This window comes from Watersipora subatra, chromosome 8 (assembly GCF_963576615.1).
Source record: "Watersipora subatra chromosome 8, tzWatSuba1.1, whole genome shotgun sequence".
NCBI classification, from domain to species: Eukaryota; Metazoa; Bryozoa; class Gymnolaemata; order Cheilostomatida; family Watersiporidae; genus Watersipora; species Watersipora subatra.
In genome coordinates, this window is record NC_088715.1 from 20,626,376 (window position 1) to 20,636,984 (window position 10,609).

Consider the following 10,609-nt stretch of genomic DNA (forward strand, 5'->3'; position numbering starts at 1 on the left):
GAAATTTTTGCAAACTTCCATCAACATGCAGTTGTAAACATGCTCTCTTGAAGTCTAACATGCAAGCGTCACTGCCTAACTTTGCCACTTACGGAATTTATCTTGGCATACTTCGGTGTCCAAACCAGGATAACTGCTGATATAACCATTCAGTTCTTTGCTATAATCCATTACAGGTCATACCTTTGTCGCTTTGTTAGGTTGTGTAGCCGCCCACAATGGAATAATGCCGGTTACAGTTCTATGAAGTGCTTCTCGGTGTGGCTGCAGCCATCCATTGTCTATCCATTGCATCACCTGTTTTTCATATTTTTCTCTGGCGATATCATTTATAGTGTATTCTCTACATGTATTGGATAATGTAGGCTCTCTACTTAACTATTTCTAAGCAACTGTCCACTTGTGACCATCAAATTGCACTTTAAAATCTCTATCATCTATACCTATAGGCGGCTGCTGGTCATCATTATGACTGGCAGGACTAGCTTTGTTACGTAGCATCATACCAACTGTTCTTAACTGTCGTGGTCCATAAAGTACACCTTTTTTATCTATAGATACCCCTTCTAGCTTTGCAATGCCATCCATTCATAGTGTCATCTGGCAACCGCTTACTAGCTTCGGAGCAAACATACCCTGAACTGTAATTTTGCAAGAGTGATCCAGCTCTATGTCAAGAGTTGCCTCATCCTTGCATGTAGTGACATGTCCATTTAACATCATTATTTGTTACTGAGAACCTTTCGGCAGCAATCCTAACTGTTGTGTCCACCGTTGTTGTATTATTGATTGCTCACATCCGCTATTCACCAATGCTTTTATTTTTGTGCCTTTCACCCACACGTAAACAAATAGTAGCACCAATTTTTTTACATCGGGAGAAGAGCCGGTGCATACTCTTCCCCACTGGCATTTCCCTGCACATGAAAACAGTTTTTCTGGATGTACCCAAGTTTCTTACACCGGTAGCATCGAACCTCACGGCGCTGACAATGCTGCCTCCTTTTACCCAGCAGCACATGAGGTACAATAGTTTCACCATTTCCTGCAGTTATCATCATGTTCACCCTGTTCACTAATTCCGAAAGAGCCATATCTTCTACAGAAGCAATAGATTTTAGTTGTGTAGCCACTTCTGTAGATAATCTTGCCATGAATGCACATTAAAGCGACGGGTCGGGTTTGGATTGTCCCATCAAAGTTGCTAAACATTTGAGATCTGCCAGATATACATCTACAGCTTTACCATCTCTTAAAACTCTGGTTTTGCAGCTGAATGTAAGCATTGAACTTGTCTCCACAAAAAGCTGTCAACAAAGCTGCCTTTAGTTTAGGATAGTTTTCCTTGATATGATCTTCTAAAATTAATGTTTATAAATGGCAAATGCTGCTCCTGGCAAGAATAGTGGTAAGAATGTTGCAAGATCGTCCACCTTTTGAAGCTTAGCCACCAACTCTCGTTTATCAACCCAACATTTGAGTCGCCACTTTTTTCATCTTCATAGGTTTTGATAAGTTCGGATACCTTCACTGAAATTTCTACTGTAGTTTAGAACCAAAATAGCTTGTAGTTTATTAGAGCAATCACAAATTTCTACCTTGACGCTATGCATGTATTTCTACCAATGATGTATGCTGTTTTGCGAACTAACCCTTAAAGCCACCAATGCTGGTTTTAAGGGTTAGTTCTAGCAACATGACAAAGGGAGTGTTAAATAATACATTACATAGTACAATGCAAACCACAACTATCACAAAATAAGCGGGCTGGCATAAGCTTCGCAGCAGTTATTTTAACCCACCAATCACACCATTCTGCTGACATCTCAAAATTTCCCCCACGCAACAATAAAATAGGATTGCGCAGCAACTAGCCATTACAGTGCAAGGAATCGAAAACTAGCAAAAAGCACGTAAAAGGTTACATACACGAACTAAAGACCGACGCTTTTCAGCAGATATCGCTGAACTTGCCATGGTGAGCAGCGTATATCCCTTAATAAGATATATAATCAGTACACAAATTGCCAAATTTTAATTTCGAGGGAATCTTTTGTTGATATTGTATGGTGGAAACGAATTCACCCTAGGATGGCGAGGACGAAAAAGCGTCATGTTTTATAGAGTTTAACGAAAAATATTTTATAACAGGGACATCGTAACCCATATGCGCAATGCATCAATTAATATATCATATAGCGTGACATCGGGAAAAGGGTATATATGATATAGTTAGAGAGACGAAATCATAAGAACCTTTGTAGACTTGTGGTTGGATGATTGGTTTATGAATGTGCGGGCGCAATCTTCATGAGTTCAAATCCAGCATGATGTGATCTTTTTGTTGCAAAATTTTAATAGCTATAGCTAGACGCCAAAATACAGAAAACACACAGATATATATATATATATAAATATATATTGAAATTTATCATACCTAGAACTAAAGTCATAGAGCTCAACATAGAATGGAACAGTATAAGTTAGTAAAGAATTAGATAGTGTACTTATCTTTTTCCAGCTCCTGTCAGTTTCTTGCTTGCGAAATTAATCTGTCATCAGTCTTGATATCAATCAATACTGATATCAATCAATATATCCTTGATATCAATCAATGATATATCCTTGATATCATCAGTCTACAGCCTGATGATATCAAGAAACTGACAGTAGCTGGAAAAAAATAAGTACACTATCTAATTCTTTACTAATTTATATACACGTATATATGTACATATAGGTATGTACATATAGGTGCACCTATATGTACATATATAGATATGTACACCTATATGTACATATATAGACACACAAATCTATAAATCTGCGCGTGTCCAGCTATAGTTATTAAATTTTAGGAATGAAGAATCCGTATCGCAGAGGATTTGATCTCAGAACCTCTCGTTCCCCAGATGATATACTAAACCATTGAGCTATGCAAGATTTATAGGCTCTATAGGCGAAATTAGTCAGTAAGCCACCTCAAATTATTGTTCAGTTCCGCTCCAGTTGCATGGATATACACTGTGTGGGTTGTGGGTTATAGAGTTGACGGTGCTGAACAACATGGCAGGTAGTAACTCAATGCAAACGGGCACATTTACTCAGAATTGATGATTTTTTGGGAAGCAAAATTGAGGAGTTGCCCTCTCTTGCCAAACAAATTTCAGCCATTTGATTGGTTCAAAGCTCAAAGTCGTTTAAGGGTGAATACAGTGTGTGAAGTTCTAACATTTATTTATATTGAGAAATTGAGTTCCAATCAACATGTTTTTGATTTCTGAATAAGATAATCAGCATTATGATTTGTTGCTGCCACTTTCAAAGCACTAGCCAAAGAAATCCACCCGAATAACTGAGTCAGCAATGCTGTGATAAGTTGCTGAAGTATGCCAAAGACTGGGTAGTTACTAATAAAGATCCAGAAAGAACTTTGTGCAATAAATTTATACAGTCTTATACATGATGATGTTGTTGATAAGTTCACTGGTAGCAAAGCTGAGCTGCCTTTCATTCACCAAACCTGCTATGTAAGGATAACCAGCTTAGCAAAGCTCAAATAAGCACAACAGTCAAATGTAAGTAAGTTTATAATTCTGAACTCACCTGCAGTACCTAATGATGTTTTAAAAATTTTAAATTATTTTTATTAAGCTAAAATTACAAACTTTGATCTAGGCTTTCACTGCCGTCTAGACAACTCTGAATGATGAATGAAATATATGAATGCCTGCATCTAGTTAAACTTTATAGGTATGTGTTTTTTTTTCAAGATTGTAACTCATGAGAATGAAGATCCTGAGCCAACTACTAAACAACTGCGCTCCTCATCCTCAATAAGAGTTGAGACTACGCTACCCAAACTATGTGTTATCTGTGGAAAAAAGGCGCGATAGACTAAGAAAGCTGGTAAGCGCATCAGAGATGGTCTACTAAGGGCAGAGATCAAAGATGCTGGTAAGTTAGGTAACCTTGGCATTATGTTTATCACAAACTCTACCGTAGAGACTAATTAATCTAGCATTTGTGATGATTTGTTGAATTATTATGTTTGTTTTTACAAAGTAAATTAAAACAAGCTGCTGAGCTAAGGGCTGATCATAGCCTCCTGGTACATTTTCTCTCTGCTGACGCCGTTGCTCAGGAAATGTGTTACCACATACAGCGTTACTACCAATACCCAGGGCTGAAATCATTGTATAACTTCTACACACAAGACATGAGCGCATCATCCAGGTTGGTGTAATCACTGTACATTGTTATTTGTGTGAATGAATATGAACATTATTGCTGGATGTTCTGTACATAACTGCTCCCATCATCCAATATCCACCGAAACCAGAGCACAAAGTAATATGACATGTCTACCATATACTTAGATTTCGGCAAGGCGCCAAATGAAATATGAAAAGTGTGTAAATTGTGATTTACATCAATACTTAATATGTAGAAGTTAAAGTATTTATAACATGCCATAGTTCAGCTATACTCTGTTTGTTTTCAGTGAATCTTTACACAATCAGGTAAAAACCTAATATATGTAATACTGCACAAGATTGTGTGAAATGTGGCTATTTCTTTTGCGAAACAGAATGCATAATGTAACAACTAATACACTTTCATCCTGTCTTTGTATGTGAAATTGGAAAAAATTCTTAACATGGCCTATGCTGGATTGGTGTCCTTCTAAACAATAACAAAATTGATGATTGTTTCCTCGGTGAGAGAGCATCTTCTTATGAATTGCAATACATGCTATCTGAACATAATGGTACACGGCCATCTATTACGACAAACAGTACCATATGCTTTTGTAATAATGTTTTTTTTTTTTAGTAACCTGGAGACTCGACTCAGCTTTACCTTCTGGCGAGAAGTGATTACTTATCGATTAGTCACCATGAAGCAGATCTTATCGGGGACTCAGTTCAGAGAGCTCCACAATAAGTATGATGACGCCCCTGATATCGAGAAGTATGCATGATCAATACATAGCGCCAGTAATTGATTGTTCATTAGTTTTTGAAAACTTTATGAATGGAGTTTCTCATTGCGAAATAGATTCATGGGAAATTTATCTTTTGCTAACTGAAAGCCAACTCAAATACTTTGGAAAATTAAAGAGGTTTATAGCCCAGGGTTGATACTCTGAAAAAACACCCACCTGGCTAGGCCCAGACTTGGATATTGTACCCCCAATCACCTAATTGGTCAATTTGAAATACACCCCCTAAAAACTGGGAGTCCCCTAGGGGGTGCCCAGGTTCCACGCCCTGCTAAACATCCAATATGATTCAGAAGCTATAAAAATAATTTCTACTAGGCCTATAGCATATGTATCCCAGCATATGTAATCAGGCCAATCAATGAAAGAGTTTGCCCAGCAAAACTTAGTAAATTTTCTTTAGCTATGAGAAACATGGGCCCTTTCATTGGCTTGGCTATGGAAACCCCCCTAAAGTAGCAAATTCACTGACAGTGCCCCATGGTCTGAAAACCACCCCTAAAACGTGATTTTGGGCTGAGCCTAGTGGGCCTTTTTGGAGGAGTATCAACCCTGGGGTTGACAGCACATGTTTCTAATTCATTATACTACTGAGTAAATATTTTGCAACAAAGCTTCAAACTTTAGTAAGATGGGTGTTTTTTGTTGTAGAAATGATCTTCTGAAAACTTATATTGATGCTCACCAACCAGATTGAGACGCATGTTTGCATGCACTCTCAAAATTGGGTGATAGTTTTGACTGCTCCGATGAGCTTTTACTCTCTATGGAAATGGTTACCTGTCGGCTATATGGTTCTCAGGACAATGATATAGATGGGTTGAGGTTTCAGAGGTTTATTCTGTCAACAGGTGCCAGCAGCCAAACGCCACCTTGCAAAGAATACCTTAGGCAGCACACCAAAAGAGCCAATTATGTAGCAGCTTTGTGGAAGCGATTTGTTGACCCTCTTATTGATCAACCTAGCCCTGTAGGTAGAGGATGGGATGAAGAAGCCAACCAGTATGTGATCAAGTGGCATGACGGTCTTATTGCCCCCAAGGAAGTACCCAAAGATGTATTTTGCTCATGTAAGGCTAGTAAATGTCAGTCTGGGCAATGTGGCTGCTATAAGCTGAACCTGAAATGCATCGAGTTCTGTCGGTGTTGTCACTGTGAGAATAAAGCTGGAGGAGATGACAACAACGAAGGAGAAATCCAAGAGGACGACGACTTTGATAGCTAATTTCAGTTCTGGTGTATTTGAATTCATTATTTTCTTCATTTGTTCCAACATAGTATAGTTTTAACTTTTCCATTGACCAGTAGATGACCAAACAAATCAACTACCAATGTTTTTTAACGTGTTTGATAATTCGCAAGGCATATGCCAGCAAGGAGAGCATTTCTATCCACCCCTGTGATTTTTTACAATCAGAATCTTTAGTTATACTTTCATTTAAAATATATGAGTGTTCAGTCAATAAATTTATGAAAACTTAATGCTCAGTTTGATTTTAAATGATTCCCATTCTAATAAAGAGGGTTTGTTCGTATTTCCATGCACCCTTGTTTTCCTGCCTACCTTGCTGGTTTAGAGCAAGTTACTACCCAGATTTGAAAAGTTCAGGTTTCTTGATGCAAAAACTACTTAAATTGTGTATATCCATGTACCTGGAGCAGAACTCAATTTTTAGGCCACTTTTTAGATAGTGGTTTACTGACTATATATGTTGCTGTCTGGGTGAAAATACGCACACCACTCTGCAATATGGCACAACATTATTTTACGCTTGCTCTCACAGCTCTTATTAGTAAGTTTAACAATACTAGCTTACTCAAATTAGCCATTGGCAATGTGCCAGGCTGATGGCAAGTGGCAGGCAACTACATTACCTGTCACTGTTTATAAGCTGATTTTTAATACCCATGCAATGCCGAGAATTCTGCTAGTATATATATGTATACATACATATACATATATATATATATATATATATATATATATATATATAGATATATATATATATATATGTATATATATGTATACATGTATATATATATTATGAATGAATGGATTTCATTTATACCATATATATACTGTATATGTATACTGCATATATACCAAATGTATATCGTATTCATATTGATGATTGTGTGTCATCTACTAATCATTTAAAACCTGTTCTATATGCTGACGGTGAAATTTTATTTTTTGAGTCTAAAAATTTGAATTGTGACATTGATAAAGTTCATAATGAATTTCAAAAAATTGAACAACGGTGTAATACGAATAAATTAACGGTAAATATAGACAAAGCGATGTACATTGTAATGATAAATCATCAAAAAAACATTAAATTAAAAAAATTAATAAAATTATTTGATTTGGAGTTAAAGTAGACATCTTCGATCCAATTCTTTGTAATTTATTCTGACATTCACAGAGACACCATGCCATACACTTTACTTGTATGTGATTCACTTTAATTACATTTATTAAAAAGCCGAGAAGACACAAGCAACCAGTTTTAGGAGCAAACAACAACTGATGATAAGCAATACAAAAGCCACTACATCTACCTAATACACATACTAAGTCAGTGCAGTATAAACCACAAATTGGTGCACTTGATGACATTGTAACAGCATGATGTAAATGGTATCTCAACACCTCCTTTCCTTCCAAAAGTGGATAAAACAATATCAAAGGCAAATAAAACACTGATATCCAGTATGCTTTTGTTCACAACAAAACCAGGTATATAGTACTGAAAGTAAAAATGTCACTACGTAATATAATATGTAACATAAAATAGCAAAATATTTTATTTACTTCACGTAAGTATCAAATCCACATGAAATAAAACAGTGAATCCTATTAAACAAAGTATAAACATGCATGTATGCAATAATTAAAATAAAAACCAATAACAAACTAGCAAGTAGACACTAGAATCAACTGTCAAGACTTCAGACTGCAGCTTATGAAAATAGAAACAAAACTAAATTATGACAGCCACATTGCAATTTGATGAACGTCTTAGTAAGTTTCTGGGTCTCAAATTATAGCTAGATCCTGCTTCCGCTTCAGCTAACCGCCGGCTCCAGATCGGCACCACCCTGCCTCATTTCAGGCTGGTCAACTGCCTCAGCGTTCTATGCATGTTGTTCATTCGCGCAATCACAAACACCCAAGCCAACAGTTGCTTTCCAATCACTCTCACACTCTCTCTTGCCTCACAAATCTTAGACGCCCTTATATTTTTTCTATTCCTTCTATACTTAGAGCCATCAGGTCTGCCAACCATGAACTTTTAGCAGTCCTGAAATAACATGATTGGCCCTGACCCAAAACACTCAGGTGATTTTCAGCATGAGCGTCATGATAGAATTTATCTCTAGCTTCGAACTCTTTGAGCCTATTTCGATGTTGTCTTACATCATACTCAGCGACCAGAAATTTATTTAGCTCAATTGGTATGGTTTCTCTAAGAAGCCTTCCTTGCAAATATTGAGCTGATGACAAGAAACCATTTCCTACAGAAGTGTTTCTAATAGCAAGCAAGCCTAATTGCCAGGATTGACTGCTGGCTAGACACTTTCCCATTGTAGCTTTACCAGTGCCAATACACTTTTTTAGGCCATTTCCAGATGGGTGCAAAAGTGAACTGGAAGCATGCTCAATTTCCCAATTTTGATAAAATTCTCATAATTCTGTGCAAGCAAATTGCGGATAAATATCAGACACAATCTTTTGAGGAATACCCCATTCTGCGAAAATGTCCTTGAGCACACTTATAACTACTCTGCTAGTTGTGCCACTTTTCAACGCTTTCACTATTGGCCATTTGGTCAGATAAACTACTATCATTAGGTAGTCTGCACCACTGATACTAAAAAAAACTGAACCTACAATTTGAAATGGATGATCTGGTATATCAAATAGAATCAATGACTCTTTTTTGTTACTGCCTTCAGCACATAAGCACGCATCACATGACAAACATTTTTCTTCAGTGTTTTTTTAAACTCACCATGAGACCGAATTTTGGGCTCGTAGAGTTTTGGTAATTCCCTGGTGAGCAGAGTGCAGCATTTTGAGTACATGGGGTCTCATAGCTATTTGAATTTCAACTCTTGCATCATACATTACAAGTCTACTTTCTACATACATACTTCCTACATACATTACACCAATGTACATCCGACAATGATGCTTTGAGATTATAATAGCCTAGAGCATGTTTAGCACAGGATTTGCGAAAGACTGGCCGCCCATTTCTAATGTATTTGAGAACTGTAGGCAACTCCCCATCTGCTAAGGTAGCTGTCCTATATTTGTCCATTGCTTTCCCTGACCCTATTTTCAACTGACAAACTTGCAACAATGAATCTGTGCCTAAATCTTCAAACATATCTGTAGCTGCGGGGCAAGTCCTAGAGAGCACATCTGCTAGTATTAAGTCTTTACCTGGTTTATATTTACCAGATATAAACACAAAGGATAAGACAACAGTTCTAGTCTAATCCGAACTAGCCTAGTGGACAACTGTGCAATTGGTTTCTCCATTAGACCCAGAAAGAGCTGATGGTCAGTTTCAACTTTAATGGACTCTTTACCCCACATATAGTATTTGTAGCATTTGCAAGCAAACACTATGGCCAACAATTCTTTTTCAATTTGAAAATATCGCTGCTGTGTATCAGTCAGCGACTTGGTAGCAAATTCAATAGGCCTGTTATTTTGCACTAAAACTGCACCTATACTATGGACACTGCTGTTCGCAGATACTACCACTGGCAGATCTGAATCATAGTATGCTAATGTGGGTGCACTCAGTATCATTCTTTGGATTTCTTTGAGAGCTTCACTTTGTGGTCTTTCTCAAACAAACTGCACATCCTTTTTACACACTTGTCTTATGGGCCCAGCAATCTCAGCCAAGTTGTCTACAAACTTTGCAAGGTATCCCACAAAACCCAAGAATGATTGTGCTGCCTTTCTATCTTGTGGTTCCATTATATTTGCACTGCATTGACCTTTGTAAGATCTGGTCTGATACCTGCTGCTGAGAGCTCATGGCAAAGAAACACAACTTTTTGCTTGCAAAACATGCTCTTGTTCCTATTTAGTTTTCTGGAAGCAAACCAACACTTTATTGAGTTTCTGATTGTGCTCTTGCACTGTATCTGCATAGATTAACATATCATCAATGTAGCACTTCACCCCAGGTATGTCTTTCAGCAAGTCCATTATCAACTGATGGAATATTTCAGGGGCAACCGTGACACGCGTCGGTAATCTAAGATATTTGAACTTTCCAAAGGGAGTGACAAAGCATGTCAATTTGGATGACTCTGAATCCAATTTTACCTAGTAAAAACCTTGTTTTCCATCAAGACATGAAAAGAATTTTGACCCCTTGATTCTAGCAAAGATCTCAGCTTTTGTGGATAACATACACTGTGTACGTACAAATTGTGAATTTAAATATTGGGGATCTAAACACAGTCTAATATATCTATCTGGCTTGTTTACAATAATAGGAGGACTTATCCATTCTGATAGCTTTGTATCTCGAGTTAATATGCCTTCCTTCACTAATCTCTCAAGCTCGGCTT